The sequence below is a fragment of the Gouania willdenowi genome, chromosome 9 (genome assembly GCF_900634775.1).
Source record: "Gouania willdenowi chromosome 9, fGouWil2.1, whole genome shotgun sequence".
NCBI lineage: Eukaryota > Metazoa > Chordata > Actinopteri > Blenniiformes > Gobiesocidae > Gouania > Gouania willdenowi.
Genome location: NC_041052.1, coordinates 3,078,578 through 3,099,829, shown reverse-complemented (window position 1 = coordinate 3,099,829; position 21,252 = coordinate 3,078,578).

Genomic DNA, 21,252 nt, shown 5'->3' with positions numbered 1-21,252 from the left:
CTTAGTGGTGGAGCATTCATCTGTGAATACACCAGCTCTATGTTTACTTTACCAAATCTAGGAAACACTCAGTATTTCTCAGATAGGTCTGGAGTGTGAGTGTGAAACCATATTCCACGTCGGCGCACTTTCACACCAGAGTAAAAGTACACATAACCCGTCCACTGCAGGCTCAGACACCCGCAAAAGAAAGTGTAAAGGTGAAAGATCAGCGTCGCACTCCTTTAAGACACGAGGCTACGTGAGGGGGGAGGGGGGGTTTGCTGCACAGCTGGACCCATTTCAAAGAAGAATCACAGAATCGTGAAGGAGAGACGTTAAATGCTGATGTGAAGGTTGGCCTTTCACTTTGCATGTGTGTGATCCAGGCACATGCCAGAAAAGTTAACTCATGCAAGATCAGAGGAGGAGGTGGGAAAGTCCGAGCTGACTCACTCACTGCTGTCACCTTTTAAAACGCAGGAAAGAGAAAGAAAGAAAGAAAGAATGAATGAATGAAAGGAAAGAAAAGAAAGGAAAAAACCCTGGCAATCCATCTGAAGCGCTATTATCCGTCTGCATATTTGTGCAGCTTTCACCGTCCTGTCTGGATGCAAGTGCTTTCTTTTTGTCTTTGTTAAACAGAAACGTGTAAGATGTTGGACAGCTTTGAAGTCTGAAAAATATAAGGAAGAACAAATCCTTTGATCAGGTGTCAAGGTGGGTGGAGCTGTCGTGTTAGGCTGCTTTCACACAGGGATGAGGTGGACTGGAACTGAATGGGTGGAGAACGGATGATATAATTGGAACACTTTGATTTGGCTCTGTTTGCATTTACAGTTTAGTTTAGGAATCGACAGGAGAAAAAAAACCTTGTTACAGAGCTGCTTGTTCTTAATGTACTTTAAACTGTAATTGTTAAATGTTGAAAGAGATTTCCAGCAGTAAAAAGCAGAAGGGAGAACCGTTAAAGGTAAAGCAAGTCAGTGACTGTGACCAATCAGCTTCAAAGAGACTCATTTCATTTTGTTGAACTCTTTCAAGGGATCCTCCACTGTTTTTACAAGTTTGGCCAAAAATCTTTGAAATGTACTTATTAGAAGATTTATGCCTAACAAAACACATTATTATGCACCATATTAATTGAATTGCTTTTTAAAAATGGGACTACTTTACCGTTTTGGAGCCATCTTGAAATCATTACACAGCCCCACTGCCTGCAAACATCCCATTGTTTTCTATTGGAGTGAAGCATTCAGCTGATTTTTAGATCATTTAGCAGCTTTTTAGATCGTTTAGTAAATTTTTCACTCAAAATGCCAACTTTTGCTGCTTTTGATTGTTCTAAAAAATCTGAAAAAATTTAAAGATGCTGATGTAACCCTCTTTTGTCTACCGAATGAGGATAAAAAGCTGCAACCCAAAAATATTGGTGAGGAGCGACATTTACAACTCTGTGGTTTGGTAGTAGACAATGAAGCAGAGAAGAAAAGCACTCCCAATGGGCCTTTACTCTCCCGTAAACAGTGCGCTGACATGGTCTGATGGCTGAAGTTAGCAAGTAAATCAAGGACCGTTGAAAACACAAACCGTGAGGAAAAAAGAACTCCCACCGAAAAGTTTACGGTTACTCGCTAACTTCAGCCATCAGAGCATCAGCTGCACACCGTTTATGGGGGGAGCACCTTCGGAGAGCTCTTCTTCTCTGCTTCATTGTCTACTACCAAACTGCAGAGTTGGAACTGTCGCTGTTTTAATCTTCTTTTGGTAACAAAAGAGGTTTATATCAACATCTTAAAATTTTCCTAGTTTTTCAAAAGTAGCACAAATTGTCATTTTGATCGATCGAAATGATCTAAAAACCAGGCTGAATGTTTCACTCCTATAGAAAACAATGGGATGTTTACAGGCAGTGGGGCTGTGTGACATCATCAATCACATGATTTTAAGATGGAGGTTCACAGGCTCTAAAACTGTAACGTAGTCCATTTATCAAAGCCATTTAAATGAATATGGAATAAAGTGTTTTTTAGGCATAGATATTCTAATAAGAACATTTCAAAGGTTTTAGACCAAACTTGTAAAAACAGTGGAGGATCCCTTTAAAAGCTGGTTCCACATCTTGCACTTGCTTCTGTTGAAACCGACTATATGCTAATGCATTTATTATTGTGTTTAGTAATTCATTTGAAGTATTGTTGTTGTTCTCATAAACTGTATGTGTGTTTGTACTTTGCTGCTGCCTATCTTGGCCAAGTCTCTCTGGAAAAAAGAGATACTTGATCCCAAAGAAACTTCCCTGGTTAAAAAATAAATAAATAAAAACACAGCTTATAACATGTTTAAACCTGTACATTTTTTCGTGTTTCTCCCCAAAAACTCTTCCAAAGAGACTTTCCAACACATTTCTGGTGTTTTTATAAACTGGAAGTTATGCAAAAAAACAAAACAAAACAAAACAAAAGAATGGCAGATGCTAATTTTGAGGTTTACAAAGAAAGATCCATATCTGGCTGAAATTGAATTTCCTGTGGAGTGAGGTGATATCACTGGTAATACTGGGAACAAACTACAACAAAAATGGAGTCAAACCAATTACTGTCCTCATTGTCTGGTGAAAAAAACACAATAAATCACAGTAAGAATGATGTAAAAACACTTATTTATCCGTCTACAGGACTCCACATCCCACAATGCAATGCACTAAACATGTTTGTTTACAGTGGAGATCAAAACAAACTCAAGCGGTAATTTCAACTTTTTACATCTTTATTTTTGAGCAAATTATCTTTGATTTATTGATCTATGAGGCTTACACTGTCTTTTTGTTTCTTGCAGCTTTTAAAAAAACATTAAAAACACTTTGAATCTTTTACATTTATGAAACAAACGTGTAATATGCTCTTCAGAGCGTTGAGGGCAGAGCTTTGAAGTGCGTGCCAGAGTCTGGCCTGGAAGAGAACCCAGAATCCAGCTGAGTACATACAGTGATGCCCACACCCAGCTGCACTCTGGGTAATTTGCTGAGGCTGGACGACAAATTGGCGCCGTAATTGCATGAATTCACACGGTTGCTTTTCACGTTAATCACCTTATGTAAACTTCACATGATCCCTAACATACGCAGCCCATTGTGCATGTTCACGTTCTTCAAGGAAATGAATGAGGAGGTCAAAGCAGTCTGATTGTTCCTGTAAAATAAAAAAAAATAAAAAAACACTCTCTGGTGCAACAGAGCTGTGCTCATTCCTGTAAACAGAAGAGGACTCACTGCTCACCCAGCACCAGCCCAAAGACGATTGGGTTACTTTCTAAGAAGCACTCGATGCCCCCTGCTTTCCAAGTACTACGTGTCCCTCTCCTCCAGCAGGAGAACAAAATAAACAACACACCAGCGTCAATAAAATCTTTGTACATCGAGTTGCAGCTCAGGAAGTGAAAAAGAAGTGCCATGGATTTTACACAATCTCAGATGTTACCAAGAAAGTGCACTTAAAATGAAAATAGATCATTATTATTGGGAGCTTTTACTGCATAATAATAATAATAATAATAATAATAATAACAAAACCTGCTTTTTCTCCTCAGAAAAATGTGTGTGATTCATCGCTGGATGAATGTCACAGTCAGTCTGGCACCAAGAGAAGGTGAAAGACTAGAAAATGTCAACGACGCGAGCTGAAGATTCAGGTTTAACGCAAAAAAAAAAGTCTGTGCTGCAAAAATATCAGGAAGTCACACTGAGCAATGTTTTCTGCAACATGTCCTCCTCCTCCTCCTCCTCGTCATCATCATCATCATCATCATCAATGTCCACCATGCGTATATATTACAACATCAATAATTACAAATTTCACATTTACAAGTCAAAAATGGTATGAAATACTATTTATTTATTTTAAATTGCGAGGACAAGTTACAGTACAATATATTCACATAGCGCATATAGTTAAAACACATGATACAAACATTCCTGCCAATTCTTCCAATAACACAAGTAAAATGATGATGATGAATGATGATGATGAATGCCTTTATTGTCATTGTACACATGTACCATGAGATTAAAACAAGCCAACGCCAGTAACAGTGCAAGAAATAAAATAAACAAATATAACATAATAAATAGTACAGGAAAGGAGGTAAAGTGAACAGTATGTACATTTTGTATTTAAAAATAAATAAATAAATAAACAACTACATTGCTATATACAGTGTCTGGTGTATAGCACATTGTCTATATATGCCGTTAAACGATATTACAAAAATGATATTATTAAAAATGTATAATTCATATAAAAATATACATTTGTTAAAAACTTAGATTAATAATAAAAAAAATGAATTAATGAAGAAGGGGTGGGATTAAATAAGTTTATACTTCTTGCCACTCATTTTCGGACATGTAAATTACATTTATATAAAAAGTATTTAAGAACTTGTTTGTATGATGCTTTATTTCCTCTTTTTTCTTTATTTTTATTCTTTACATGTTCAAAATACAAATAAACTAACTAAATATCTTGTGTCACTTAATGTAGTCACAACCAATGCCCAGATGAACTCTTTCCCAACTTCAGCATAAATTTAAACAATAACTAACTGTAATTCAAGTACAAATCAAATAAAAAAACAAGTGGTTTGTTTATCAAACTGTTAAATTCCATTTTTCAAAAAAGTTGAATATTTTGCTTCTAGATTCTGATTCTGTCAATTTCTTACATTCTTAAGAAAAAAAGAAAAAGAAAAGAACAAGTAACCACATACATCTATAAAAGTGTCCAGTATGTTTTATGAAAATAAAGTGCAATCAACTTCCAGCTAAAATGCATTGAGGAGTAAGGTTTTTTGTTGTGTTCAAAATGAAAATTAAAGAGAAAACATGAATGAAAACTCATTCTCACCATATAATTCACTTCCAAATGTTTCACTTCCTCTAATTTCTCAAATGAAATGATTTTATCTGATATATGCAGAAGTGTGCAATTCTTTAAAGCACATTATTCAAAGGATTTCAGTATTTCTAAATCCTAAATTGTAATTATTTTTTTTTACACAAACTACAATTTTTCACATATGCCTGTAATCACACAGAAATGTAAACAAAAAATTTAATTTCTAAGAAAAATTATGCCATTTCAAGTGAAATACTCAACATGAACTTTATAGTTTTAGGGTTGAAGCTTTATTTAAGTGCACTGACCAATCACATCCATGTATTTCTGTTTCCAAAAGTTTAACTTTTGCTTCTACAACAAATTCTGATTCTAGTAAGTTCTTAAATTCTTAAAAAAAAAACATGCATGAGTTAGAGCAGTGTTTCTCAAATGGGGGTGTGTGTACCCCTAGGGGTACACTGTGGCACTACAGGGGATAATCGAGTCAGACAGGGGAAAATTAACAAATAAAGTGTCTTAATCACAGGTCAGGGCATGAAATGACCAGAAATGACAAAAACTATAGAAATGAATGTATTCTGGAGCCACTAAATCAGTGTTTTCCAACCTTGGGGTTGGCAACCCATGTGGGGTCGCCTGGAGTTTAAACGATTTTGCCTGAAAGTTCTGAAAAATCAAAAAAAGATTTTTGAAATGTTTTTATTATTATTATTATTATTATTATTATTAAAAGAACACACAATCTTAAACAAAGGTATTTTATATACTTTCACTTTGCGAATCTAGTTCAACTAAAATGCTGTAAAAAAAAAAAAAAATATCTGAGCTCAAATATGATCGAAAACGAATTCTAGAAAAAAATGTCTTTGGTGGTGACCAGAAATTTTTGATATCAAAATGTGGTCACGATCCAAAAAAGGTTGGGAACCACTGCAACCACTGAATACTGTTTATTTTCACCTATTTACAAAATGAGATTCTTTAAAATGTTTGTTATCACTAATTAATTCCATCGTTATGATCCGTAGTTGTTTTTAAATACTTTTCTAAGCAAAATGTTGTAGTCACAGAAAGGAGGGGGGGTGGGGTGGGGCAGGGGCTGCATTCAGAAATAAGAGAACGGGGTACTTGAGCCAAAAAAATGTTTGAGAACCACTGTTAGAGCAATTAAATTGTTTTGGTTTTTTTTGTTAAAAATCATGTTTAAAAAAATCTATTTGGACGTTTTTTTGGATTGATATGATAATCGCGCTGTGAAATATTGTGATGTATCGCCAAATCGTTTTTTTCTTACACCACTAGGAGCTACGCAGACGCACACGCGGTGACAGATTTACACTTTACTCACTCTTTCCTTCTTTCCATGACATGTTGGGACACATGTGGCTAATCACCGCCCATGAATGAGTTTCTTTTTTGCTTGTCGTTATCAAGCCTTGGGTCAACAGCAGCTGCCACACGCACATAAAATCTTCATATCCACACTGGACAGGTATGCCACATGTGAGGACTTAAAGGAGGACTCAGGTTACCAGCTGCACGCGACAGCTGCCTGGAAAAGGATCCAGTTTCTACTGGTGTTTTTTGTACAGTTGGTGATGGACGGGCAGGAAAAAAAATGAGGCGATTGTTAACGTCCCTCCACAGCTCACCCACTGAGTAAAGGACAGTTTGACTGTCAGGAACAGCAGGAGCATTATCCCTGCACTGCCTACTCAATAGCACCCTTTAAAAGATGGAGAGAAGTAGGAGATTATTACCACCAGGAGTTTCTACGGATCTTTGCCACGTTGAAGCAAGTTCTCTGTGAAGATCAGACCAAATATGTTTGACAAATAAATGCAAAATAAAGTTCTTCGGTTGAATTTATCGACAGTCATCCTGAGGGAGCTACGGTACTTCAGATATTGGACATTAGCTGGTGGCTAATCGTAAACGCTAGTGCTGTATTCAAGAATAAACTATCCGAGACCAAGAGTAGCCCAGAATGCACCAAGATCAAGACCAAGAATATAAAAATCTATTTTGAAAACCATGACAAGGTTGAACAGCTAAAGAACATTCTCTCTCTTTAATTCTAGTTTTCTTTTAAATCTGGCCGACAACTCTTTCAAAGCCCAACGTGCAAAAATCTCAAATCTTGACACATTTGTTCAACTAAATTCTTGCAAACAATAAATCCTTGTATATATTTAAATCCACTGATAAGTCCAAAGTGATTTTAAATACCTGAAAATCAGATGAATGAGGCCATAAGTCCTTTACGTCACAGTGTTTGCAGGTTTCTGACACATAAGGCACTGGAAAAGACTTCCAATCAGTGAGCTAACGCTAATGCTAAATGTTTGAAGTCAAACTACAACATGAATTATTCTGGAGCAGTTCACAGTGTTTCTCCTTATTATTACATCAATGAAGTTGGAAAATAGAAGATCAGTCTTGATAGAACATCCGGCCAGAACAAAAAACCAGACTTTCAAAATGTGATCTCAAAACCAAGCTCAGTCTGGCTTTAGTCAAAATAAATGATTTATTTACCATAAATGTGCATTAGGATTTATATAGTGCCTTTGAGTGCTTTACATGGATATACATGCAATCGTATATTTGGCGGTTTGGGTCTGTTCCGGGACCTCCTTGCCCTTACCACGAGCTTACGTGGAAAGCCGGAGGTAAGGAGAGCACTCCTCCCTGACCTTCACTAAAGGCTAAAGCGGTTAGCAGAAACCCATGGAACAGACAAGAGCATATGACAAAAAGACACCCAGTTAGTTGGATACGTACTGACCTGGAGGAGTTGGGGCGGAGGTGGGTTGAGAAATGCTTGCTAAGGAGGTAAGAGGCAGCTGTCACGGTTTAAGTAGTGCTTCCTGTATGCTTTGACCAATAGGGAGCCAATCTGGGCCGTTGGTTGATTGGAGGTGTGGCTGGTTTGTCGTCCGCGGCCTGCCTGAACTAACGCTATGCACAATTTGTAGCTAACTTTGTGCCTCCAAATACACAAATGTAATACACAAATGTAATAGGGGCTTTTGTGCCTCTATCACACAACTGCAGTGTTATTTAATAGCAAATTGTGGAAATAACTCAAAATCTTTCTGAATTCCAGGATTTTCAATCAAAACTTCTAAATCCTTAGTTCATTACAAGTGTATGGCCTTTATCTGGAGCTCTTATTCTGAAAGGTTAGGGAAAAGTTGCTGATTGCAGCATTAAACTGTTTGAACACTAATTAATAGATTTTAATGCAATTAAATAATAATACAGGAAGTTGCAAGTGTAAACAGGAAGCAGTGAAGATGTGAATATGGTGGATGAACGTTATAATGAGGCATCGATGCCAACTGAAGCCCTTCAAGTACAACGCACAAAAGCAGATTTAATCTGGTCTCCTGGAAACAGACAAAGTGTCTGTCTGTGGTTACTTGAACCCCTGGGGAAAAGGATCTTGTATAAGAACAAGATAATGGTTGACTCACATGAAGGGATTACAGAGGCAGGAGGGTTTATACAAGGAGAACCACGTCTCTGCTGTTGTCTACCACACATCTTTCTATCTTCTATTGTAGAGATTGTAGATAGTGTCAACAAAGAAATGTCATGTTTGCATGTTTTCCTCAGTTTTCACTTATGAATCAGATATTATATTCTTCATCTGGTGTCGTGGCTTTTATTTTGTAAACACTTATCACTCTTGTAGGTTTGTGTATTGACTGAAATCCTGTTCAGGTCATGTGTAGGCAGATTGTGTATGATTCAAGCCTACAAATATGTTACAAAAGTTATAGTTTGAACAACAACGCAGTTTCAGGTCATGAATCATTCCTACAATGATGACACGTCATGTAAATAAAATATATTTGGTGTGTTTTTCAGCCATTAGCTAAACAAGCTGCCTTTGTGCATTGTGTCTTATGAAAGCTGCCACGCTTCAGGCAGCAATTACTGTACAACAACAATTTCTCTCATCTGTAAAAAAGTGGATTGAAAAATTGAGACAATTTATCTCTTTGTGATGCAGTTTATCAAAATGTCTGAGTAGAAACGCTTTCCCAAACCAATGACGAGCTATTAATATCGTGTCATGTCAATAGTAAAAAAAAAATAATATCACGTCTGTTCCCTCGAGCCCTGAACACGTAAAAAAAAGCAGCATCTGCTGCTTTTGTCACAAATAGAAACCAAAGGTTTCATTGTTTTGGTTTTTCTGTGAGATTCTCCTTCATCGCTCACAAAGACACGAGATTCAGAACAAAAATGTTTCCCATGAAATAATAAATCATCCGTTCACTCATGAGCTAAAATTAGAGAGAAAGTCATGAATTGATCGAAAATGTTAAGTAAAAATTAGGGCTGGAACTTTAACGCATTAATTGCGATTAATTAATTACATTTTTTTGTATTCCAAACAGCACAGAACCATTCTCATTGCACAAGTTCCTGGTATACACATAATACTGATGCACAGACCACAACACAAGAAACAGGAGAACCAGAGGAGAAGTTGTTGCTGTGCTTCATGTGCATTAATTTTAATAATAATAATAATGCATTGGATTTTATATAGCACTTTAATATAGACACTCAAAATGCTTTACAGAATTAAGGCATTATTCTTTCACTCCACACTTAGTGGTGGTAAGCTACTATTGTAGCCACAGCTACCCTGGGGCAGACTGACGGAAGCGAGGCTACCATAGTGCGCCATCGGCCCCTCCGACCACCACCAACACTCACACAAAGACTACATTCATACTAGGCAATGTGGGTGAAGTGCCTTGCCCAAGGACACAATGACAGATACCACTGGAGCGACTGTGTGCAAATTGTGCAAGAAAGTGTTAGAAGCCTCAGCTAGCATGGACAGCTAGCATGGACAGTTAGCATGACAGCTAGCATGGACAGCTAGCACGGATACTCGGACAGTGCTAACTGCTGGACACTCAGACAGGGTTCAGAACCAAAATGAATAAATCCATGAGTAACAAATGAACAAAGTCAGTGATAAATGATTGTAGTGGACAGTCGACCACGGTAGAGGATGTGGGCGGGGCTAGAAGCGCTGCTACAGATAGCATCGTCTGACCCAACTTATCAACTGTTATGTAGAAAATCTATTTCAGACTAAATTTATCATCTTCATCAGTTGTTCTGTTTTTTTCCACAGATTTTCTTATTATTTTACACTGTTCAGTTTATACTTCTCTGGAATGTTCTGGACTAAGTGTTGTTTTTTTTATTTTGATTCACAAAACCTAATTTCCTTTAGGAGGTTTACAAAAATCCAGAAAAGTAGGAATATAGCTTATGTACATTTAAGTTTGTGCTTTGTGAACAATGCAATCATATTCTTTATTCATATTACACGTAATGTTAGCACTCAGTGATAAAAATAATAAACACTATTTTGTTGTTTGAGCTCATTTTTTGTTTTCATTTATTCAGACATTTACTAAAATACAGTTAAATTGAAAAATGTTGCTTTTTGTGTCAAATATTATGTGATTAATTTAGATTAATCGAGAATAATTCATTACATAATTTCTAATAAATTAGATTCATTTTTTAATCGAGTCCCACCTCTAATTAGAATAGGTATATATATATATATATATATATATAGAATAAAGGAGAAATTAAAATGAAAAAGTCAAAAATCTTAGTGACAATGGAAGTTATAGAATAAAATTGATGCTTTCTGATTGTCTCTTTTGTAATATTATTAGTACGATTGTAAATGTTTAGAAGCGCTTAAACAGAAGGAAGAATACAGATAAAATGTAATTTTCCCAGGGAATGCCCACAACAACACTTTATAGATGTTGACGGTTTAGGTGTTTATCAATATTGTTTAAAAGGTTGTTGCAGAATAAATAATTGAACCAAAAATGTAATTAATAAAAAACACCAGCTAACCTGTAAAGTCCTTTTTTTAACGTGAGTCTGAAAGAGAAATCATTTTCCTCACATGTTGACACTTTAGCTGCTACGTGTTAGGCTGTGTAAGAGCAGCTTATCACTGACATAAGTAGCTGTCATATGCTTTTAAGGCCTTTAACAGTGCTGTAATATGGATCATGCAACAGGTTCGAGTAACAAAGGAGAGCGCACCCGCTAACACACTAACACGTTTCTGCACTAGCCTTTCCTGTAACATGCGTCCCTTTTGACTGAGGGATCCATGCTTGTATAACTTATTGGAAGCACAAGGACACATCACGCTGTCTGCAGGGTGGGGCGTTCACTCTCTGGCTGCACATGCATTACAGCACTTCAAGCTAACCTGAGCTGTCACATGGCCTCTGCACAGGGAAGCTCAGCAGCATCAGCGGTGCACGTAACCACTTCCCTGCATGGTGTGCACGGTTCTTCGAAGAGCAGAAGGACGATGATATTAAGTTATCTTTCCTTGTAACACCATATTGTTATTATTGGATCGATGCATTCGTCTTTTTGCGAGATAATGAATTGAGATTTAACAGAACGAGGATTATTGACGAAGAAGATCAAGTGTCATATTTGATTTTTAAGTTTAACCTTCAACTTTGATCTCATCTGCATATCATAGAACTGTTACTGTTATTACATTGATTTAGATGTAAAGTGATGACTCAACATGTTTTTTTTTTTTTAACAAATTCTGTTAAAAAGTCCTTTTTTTTTCCTCAGTTTGATACAAGATGTGATGGAAAAGAATCAACGGATGATTCTTCAATTGTCTTTAATTTTTGCTTTTTACGTCAAACAACTCCTTCAATCTTTTAGTAATGTGCACTTTGTACAACTAGCGCACGTCCAAGTTTCATTTCCAAATTTAATATTTCACAGAAATAAAACTTGGTCTCATATTTTGTTGAGATTAAAGAGGTTAGTTAGATTCTGTGATGTCGACCACAGTAATTGAAATGATGACTAATGGTCATGTTGGGACCAAGCATCAACCAATCATCCAGATTTCTAGAAAATCTGGAAAAAAACCCTTTCGGTGAAATTTCAACTCTATAGAGTATATACAGTAAGTCATGGTGTCTTTTTTGTTAACAATTTATAATCTTTTTTTAACGTAGACATGAAGGGAACAAATGACTTCTGTGGAAAGGCAAGGCAAGGCAAATTTATTTGTATAGTTCATTTCATACACAAGGCAACTCAATGTGCTTTACATGATAAAATATTCAACAGCTTAAAATCAATAAGAACATTTAAAATCATCAGTAAAATCAATTAAAATCATCAACAAACACATTACATCATGACTAAAAATCTCTCTCTCAATCATATGCAGTAGAGAAAAAAAGTGCCTTTAACTTTGATTTAAAAATGTTCACATGTGATGCTGACTTCAGCTCTGCTGCAGTTTGTTCCACAACTTTGCAGCATAACAACTAAAAGCAGCATCACCATGTTTACTGTGAGCTCTGGGCTCCACTATCTGACCTGTGTCCATAGATCTGAGAGACCTGCTGGGTTCATACCTGACTAACATGTCACTGATGTATTCTGGACCAAACCCAGTCACACATTTATATGATAGTTACATTCAGCTTTGTAAAGTGTGCAAATGACTTTATTTTTTTTTCTCCAACGATCAGTGCAACTTTTCGCCATCGAGCAACATTCAGCTGCTCGATGTCTACGGCTACACACAATAGGTTAGGGGTCATTTTGACAATGCTAGTTCAGATGCAACCATATCTTACTTATAGTAAGATATAGTTTCGAGACATTGTCACAAAATTTAATCTGTTTCGTGCATTTTAACACGTTTTACACGTCATATTTTTTGTTCTGCAAAAGTCGTCATGTTTTCAGGTGACCTGTTACGAAAATAAGCTTTGGTTGGAAAAAGGTTGATTACTCGACTTATGTTTAGAGAAAGTAGAAGTAATGTTATGGGAAATAATGTCTGATTTAAATACATCATCAGCTTGAATTTACATCCAAGCAGCACAAAGACAATTTGTGTGTTTCACCACGAAAAAAAATGGTGTCTTGCAGCACGCCAAAACCTGCCTCACACGTGTTTCCTGGCATGAAACAATAGATTTTTATTTCCGTGACAGTGTCCCGGTTGTCCTGTAACTTTGGAACAAATCATTTTTAACTACAAAAGAAACTAATTACCTCAGCTTTATTTCTGGACAAGTGCAGCTCATTCTGTACTTTCACTCTGTGCTTTGGCTTCACTGTTAATGAGTGAACATGGACACGCCTCACTACGGCATGTCAACAAGATGATCCACTGGACAAGGTGTGCTCACTAAAGTACAATATACAGTATCTCACAAAAGTGAGTACACCCCTCCCATTTCTGCAAATATTTAATTATAACCTTTCATGGGACAACACTGAAGAAATTACACTTTGATACAATGTAAACTAGTCAGTGTAGAGCTTGTATAACAGTGTAAATGTACGGTCCCCTCACAATAAATCAACACACAGTCATTAAAGTCTAAACCGCTGGCAACAAAAGTGAGTACACCCCGAAGTGAAAATGTCCACAATGTCCCAAAATGTTGTGAAATGCATGTTGCACAGGAAATTATATGAATTTATGATTTAAAAAGTATTATATATGTGTGTATTTTCAACAGCTACTTTTGAAAAACTACATTTGATTGGTTGAAATCTAAAAAAAAGTGGGTCGCGATTTAATCACCGTGACAATATGTGGGTCCCAGGGTGAGACCAGTTGAGAACCCCTGGTCTACAGCAAGAGCCTCCTTATGTTCAACTACAACATTTAGCTCAGAATTCTGTGAAAAAACAACAATTATAGAACATAATGATAAAATGAATGAGTGAAAACACACATTTTAATAAAATCTCATTTAATAAATGAGTGAAATCAAACAGTATTTAGTGCCTCCTGAATAGGTTTATTTCTATAGATTTTATAGTTTCTCCCTCCTGATGTGTGACCAACACTGACCGTTGTATTTTCAGTTTATATTATTTTAATCAAGATCAGTTCCATCATCATGTTGTGTGTTTTTGACATCATTTTGTTGTTGTTTGTCTGTTTTTTTTTCAGTGTATTTTTCTCTTTTTTTTTTTTAATTTAAATTATTCTCTCTCAGTATATTTTTGTTGTCGTTTGGTTGTTTCTTATGTCGTTTTCTTTGTTTCTCTGTTATTTTTGTTTATTTTGTAGTACTCTTGTGTATTTTTCTCTTATTGAGTGTGTTTTTGTTGTCGCTTTGTGTGTTTCTAATACAAAGTATTTTTCTCTCTCAGTGCGTGTGTTTTTGGTGTCATTTTGTCTACTTTGTTGTTTGTTTGTTCTTTTTATTATTTTGTATATTTTTCTCTTATTTTGTGTCTTTGTTGTTTTTTTTTGTGAGTTGCTGGTATTTTTTTGTGTATGATTATCATGTTTAACTAAAAATAAATTATATATTATTATAAACCTCATATTTTTAATGTTTTCATTTATTGATTTTTCTCTCTGTCTCAAGAGCCCCCTGTAGTGCCATTAGGAACCCCCTTTTGAGAAACACTGGTCTAGAGGACTCCACATCCCAAAATGCAATGCATCAAACTTTGCACTAAAATGTAAATAAACAACGTATTTACAGGAGGTGAAAACACACTTTCAAGCTGCAGTTTCAACCTTTTTCATATTTATTTTCCAAGGCCTACACTATTGATTTATCTGATATAAAAAAAAACTTTGTCTCCAGCTGTTTTTCAGTAGGAGCATTAAATTGTATCCTTATTCATTCTAATACTCAGCCTTCCTCTGTAAACCTCCCACTAGCCTCCTTTCTTGTCCTTTGTTGTGACTGTCGCCCACTTGGTGCTGCCTCACATTAGCGTCACGCAACTGAAGCTCTGAGTCAATAGCATGGGACAGCTCAGCATCAATCACTGCACAAAGCACAACATCTAACAAGGGCATGGTTCCAATGGGTCTACTGGACAAAAACAACTGTACAATAAATACTCAGTCAGTGCCATGAAAGAACTACAACGTTTAAATACATGTAGAGTTAATAAATGATGTCTTGGTCATGGATACTTCTTGAATAGGTCTTTTGTTTTTATGTGAATCCTCAGAAGAAGAGGAGGGATGGTTAGAAGAAGAGGAGGGGAGAGCTGGCAGACTGTGAAAACCTTGAAAGCAAATACTGTCCTTGTGTGTGTGTGTGTGTGTGTGTGTGTGTCATCCTTGGGTGGCGAGGGAGGCCACTCTTACCCCTACAAACATGAGGCCCACTTCAGCCTTGCAAACAGAGCAGTTGTGGGTGGTTAAAGGGTAGTGTCGTCAAGAGATTAAAAAAAAAAAAGTGCAATAAATGAATCATGCTCTGTAACTGATTACCCTAATTAATCTCTTTTTTAATTGCACCTAAAAATTGCTGAGAAACCCCAACTTGAGGTATTTTCATTTAAATTACATTATTGTGGCAGATCAAAATATTGATATATAACAAAGTGGCTTTATAAAGTCATTTATTGTTTGTTTTTAAATTTACATTTACTGTGTTTGAGACTAGTTCCAAGTAATTTCTCTCTGGGATAAATAAAAGAAGGGCTACGTGTCACATTGATGTGTACTTTAGTCAGTCTCCAAATAATAGAAAATACAAGTGAAATAAAACGTCATATGTAGTTCTATAAGCTTGCACATCATAAACAGTAAGAAGACTTTTCTGACACCGATCCTGTTGCTTTTTCTCTACATGTTTAGCATTGAGGTGGTAGCGGAGGCTACAAAGCTCAGGTGGTAAGACAAACTCTTTCTTGCACAATTTGCACACAGTTAGGCTTTAGTTTTCCATCCGAAGCCAAAATGAACGCAAACAAAGCTAAGCAGCTAGGCACTCTCATCTTGTGGGTCTGTGCATCAGCATTATGGGTATACCAGAAACTCTTGAAATAAGAAAGGTTCTGCACTGTTTGGAGTGCTGAAAAAAAAAGCGATTATTTTTTTAGCGCTTTAATTTTTCCTGTTAATAATTAATTGCAATTAACGTGTTAAAGTGACAGCCCTAGTAAAGAGTACTGATGTATTTTAGTAGATGTACTGTTACTTGATTGAAATTGTACAAGTAAGTCCTACATAAAAAAACTCAAGTACAAGTAAAAAGTAGCTCAATTAAATAGAACTCAAAGTAAAAGTTACTCGTTACTTTGACCCCCCATGTTTGTTTTTGGTAATAAATCTTGCCATGGTTGTAAACATCTCATGTAGAAACTTACAAAGGAAGAGACCAAATCTAGCACAACTGGAACTTAATTTAGCATTAATTGGAGCATTAAGTTATTGTGTTGTAATCCTGAGAGCAAGTCTATACATTTTTTTGCTAAACATTAGCAGTGAATGCTTGTTATCGTTACATGTTTACCCAAGTTTAACGCAGAAGTCCTGAACGCAGAAACATCTATTCGCTCTGGTTTACATTACATTATGATAAAGTCGCCTTTCCTACGTTTAAATGCAAATATGTCAGAAAGATGGTGCCAGGGACTTGCATCATCATCAGCCTCTCTCTCTGATCATTTTCTCTGGACTGTCTCCTATTCCATCCATGGTTTGGTGCGGTGCATTATACGTTTCATCTGATTGGCCGACCATGATGTGATACATTTGATTGTTGTCTGGTCGTTTAATTTTTCGTAGTTTCACAATGTGTATTGATCTTTTTAAAACAAAAAAATAATAATTCACTCAGTAACTATTGGGTGTAGAAATGTAACACATTACTTCTTTTAAAATGTAAAATTACTGATTTAGACATATACTCAAAAAAGTACAAGTACCCATAAAAGCTACTCAATTACAGTAAATTGAGCACTTGTAATCTGTTACTTTCACTTCTAATAATACATCAATATTATATAGCATTTTTTTGGGTACTCAAAGCCGCTTTACAGAAAACAAACATAAAATAAAGAAAATGAAGAAAGAAATAAAGATGAAAATAAAAAAAGATTAAACAAGTGGGTTTTGAGGAGTGTTTTGAAATTCTGTGGTTGTGGGAGTGAGTTCCAGGGGGTGGGGGTGGCGGCAGCAAAGGCACGATCCCCCAAGGCCGGATACTACGACACCTCTGCCGGAGTATCTGTTCTCTGACGCAGAACCGGCCAAAGTTGATGTTCCTACACTAATCAGGACCTTCAGCAACTGATTATGTGGTGAGCACAACCCCCCTCAGGGGCCCCCCCACAGGGACACAAAGTCCAGCACTGAGAAAATGTCCAACAAAGACTGGAGCGTCTTCTGATGAAAACACAGAGTGAGGAACACAGAAGCAGCTCCTACAGATGTGTTTGATCTTCTCTGTTGCCTTTTGTTGCATCAGCACAAAACACTCTGTGTGCTTGGTTGACTTCTTCTCTTCACTCTGTGCAGTAACAGTGAAGTGATGGCGTGCAGGATCAGGATCAGCAGCGGCTCTGACCAACAACTGACCAATCTGTGGCCAAGTGATCTGGGTCACGTTGGGGGATTTACTGTAGGTGATCTCAGGACGCAGACTTACATGTATTTACGCTCTGCTCTTGTCTGTAATTGAGCATATGGCTGTTTACAGCCTTGTGCACGGACTACTGAGCGTGTCCTCGACATAAGGAGGTCATTCATTGTAGATTTGTATCATTTGATGTATTTTTCCACTGCACAGCATAGAAATAAAAAAAACTGAATCTATTTAAAGAGAAAGGATAGGTGCAAGAGAAGCACTTCACCTCACTCATGGGGCACAGCAGGTCGCACATGTTTTCGACTCTGAACAACACATTATTCTGCTTCATTAGGGCATTACAAAACAATGCACAACTAGTTAAATTCCTTCATGAAACTATAACATCAGGCATGCATTTAACGCCTCTGCAGAGTTGTTTCCATACAGAGGTTGAACCAGAACACTCCTCGCACACAGATGTAGCATTTGAACTAGAATGTTTCTCAGTATTTTCCCTGCATTCTCCGTGTGTCTCCTCAGACGACACGGCGTGCACTCACACATTATGCAGCAGCACCTTCATTATATCCAACACATTATTGGTTGCGCCTCTTGTCCTCAGTCGCAGAGGTCCTGAGTTCTGCTCAACCTTACAAAACCTCACAAGCAGAAGTAAAACAAGCTGAGAGATTGAATGTATAGAGTGAGTATCTACATGGATACGCAGAACGCTGCTTACTGTGTATCGTTTGAGGCCCTGAGCTAATGTGATGATGTAAGAGGACAAAGATACGCTTCCTCTCTGGAAGTATCGGTAGGTTTCTGGTTTCAATATGTAACGGAAACTCCACGACACTTTCTGATTGTTTACACGCAACTTAACCTAAAACATCAAACTATTATTAGTTTTATACACTTCAATGGTCAATATGGGATGGTACCTACTTTTGCAGACGACTGAGTAATATACACTCATATTTGTATGCTGTATTACAGTATATATCACTAAATTAAATCTTAATCATTTGTTAATTATGAATAAAAAAGCTCCTTCACTGAAAAACTCCAAGAATAATAACTTTTATTTACGTTCTTGTCACTATAGATATGCATTGTTCAGTTTGACATTATGTAAGGTCAAGAGATCCATCAGCAACAATCACAACTTATGCATGTCACACATTAACTTTCTTTAATGGTCCTTCAACTTGATTACATCATGGATGAAACTAAACCCTCTGGAGTTTAGGGCATAACTGGCCATTTTTTACTACTTATGATTTACTTTACCTTTATCTCTCACCATAGAAACTGTTTAGCTTGCCTTGTTTTGTTTCAGCACAACTTCAGCTGTATGAATTTAATGTTAATTGTTCATTTTCACATACTGTATAAACACAATGGAGTTAAAATCACACAAAAACACCAAATCTAAGTTGAAAAAATGGGTCTTTTTACTGTAAAAATCACAAATATGTCTAACAAACTGATTTGATGAATGAGAATGCAAATGTAAAGTGTAATTATTAAAAACATATGTACAAGTTTACAAATAAACAAAGTTATATGCAACAATTTACATAAAAAAGCAAGTAAATGCCTCAAGCGTTTTCCGACAAATCATCTAAAACTGTTTACTGAAACTATTTTTCTTATATTGAATTGCATATTGTATCGTGAATTTACTATTTTGTTCCACCCCTAATAATTACTCTCTTATCTTAGATTGCCACCAATGCTAAAACAACACATTCCACTTTTCTCTCTGAAACACTTCATGTTATTCTAATATTTAAACACAAATGGACTTTGTCATCCAAACATCATAACAGTCCCTTCATTAATTCCACCTCCAATCAGCCGCTGTTACCATGTAGAACAACGCACAGAAAAATAACAGCGCAATGCTTTGAGATACACATGTTTACTTATTGACACATATGTGATCTCACAGGATCAGCGCTCTATGAAATCCCCTCAGGATGTTTTTCACAGCGAGAGCCAGAAAATAGCCGCCGGGGATTTATTTGTGTGTGTGTGTGTGTGAGTGAATGTGTGTGTGTGTATTTATTTTGACAATAATGAATGTAAGTAAGAAGATCACGCTGATCTGTGGTTGCTTTGAACAGACTGAAGCTGTTATTGAATGTTGACGAAGTGCAACACACACATATGTTAAGGTTTCAATTATTCAGACTTTTTGCAGGAAATTTACTTTGATCACCTGACATGTTTCGACTGTCAACTGTCAGTCTTCTTCAGAGGCATTGATGTTTTATTGACTTCTGCGCAATAAGTTCATTTTGTGTTCTTTTTTAATAATATGTCAAGGTTTCCTTTATTCAGACACGTTATTCAAAAAGAAGAGAAAAGAAGTGGAGAAAACATCAAAGCGATCAGCAGCTGCCTCTGGAGAAGACTGGCAGTTGACAGTCAAAACGTATGATAGTGATCAAAGTAAATTTCTTTAAATGTGGTCTGACTAAATGAAACCTTCACATTTAATTCAAAAAGACAAAAGAACTTGCTGGAATTATTACGCAGAAGTCAAGAAAACATCAAAGTGATCAGCAGACACTTCTGGGGAAAACTGGCAGTTGACAAATGAAATCTTTACATATAATTAAAAAAAGAAGACAAAAGAACTTACTGGAATTATTACACGGAAGTCAATAAGACATGAGCGATCAGCAGAGGCCTCTGAAAAAAAAATTGGCAGCTGACAGTCGAAACATGACAGGAGATCAAAGCAAATTTCCTGAAAAAACTTGTCTGAATAAATGAAACCTTCACATATAATTAAAAAAGACAAAAGAACTTGCTGGAATTATTACACGGAAGTCAATAAAGCATCAGAGCGATCAGCAGACGCCTCTGAAGAAGACTGGCAGTTGACAGTCGAAATATGTCAGGAGATCAAAGCAAATTTCCTGAAAAAAGTTGTCTGAATAAATGAAACGTTTACATCCAGTGTGTATCTAACTTGTCCTGATCTAAGAGGCTTTTTGGGTGGTTTGATGTTCAGCAGCAGGTTTTCCCAACATCACACACTTGTGTTTGCAGCTGCTGCGTTAAGCATTTAGTGCTCACCAAAAGAGAGAGAAGTCCCTGTGGAGTTTCCCCTAGCTCTCTCTCTATCTTTGCCACCATGTGTGCAACATAACATGAACGGAATCACTGGAATGCGTCTCCAACCCTGACGTCTGCACTGTGGACTTCAGCACTACATTCCTGTGGAGCCTCCTTCATATTCAAAGAGGCTGTTGGAAGAAGGAAAAAAGGAACACTTTGTTAACAGAACTGACTCAAAAACCAACACTTTAACTTTGTTTATTTTATCTCCATTAGCTAAACTAGTAGCTAGTTTTCCTATATATGCATGACAGTACAATAAACAGATTTGATAAGATGTACAAACAACATTCACACAGAAAATAAAATATAACTAAAACTAGAATATTTGCATTTCCTGAAGTTAATGCAAGTGAGGATGGAAGTGCTCGCATTAACCTAGCTTTAGCCTAACATTAACCTAGCATTAGCATTAACCTAGAGTTAGCATTAGCCAAACATTAACAGTGGCTTAATATTAGCCTAGCATTAACATTAACCTCGAGTTAGCATTCGTCAAACAGTAGCATTGGCTTAATATTAAACTAGCGTTAGCATTAACCTAGCATAAATAATAACCTAGCAAGAGCATTAGCACTGACCTAACATTATCATTAACCTGGCATTAGCATTAGCATAGCATTGGCAAAACAGTCTAGCAATTGCATTATTCTAGCATAAGCACTAAACTAGCATTAGCACTAACCTAGCATTAGCTGAATATCAGCAATAAGGTTGAAATGGGTGGGAAAAAGTTGAAAAAGGTTGAAAATAGAAATACAAGAACAAAGGTAAACTAATAATTGATTTAAAAAAAAAAAAAACTCAGCCTGTATGCAAAGATATTCAGG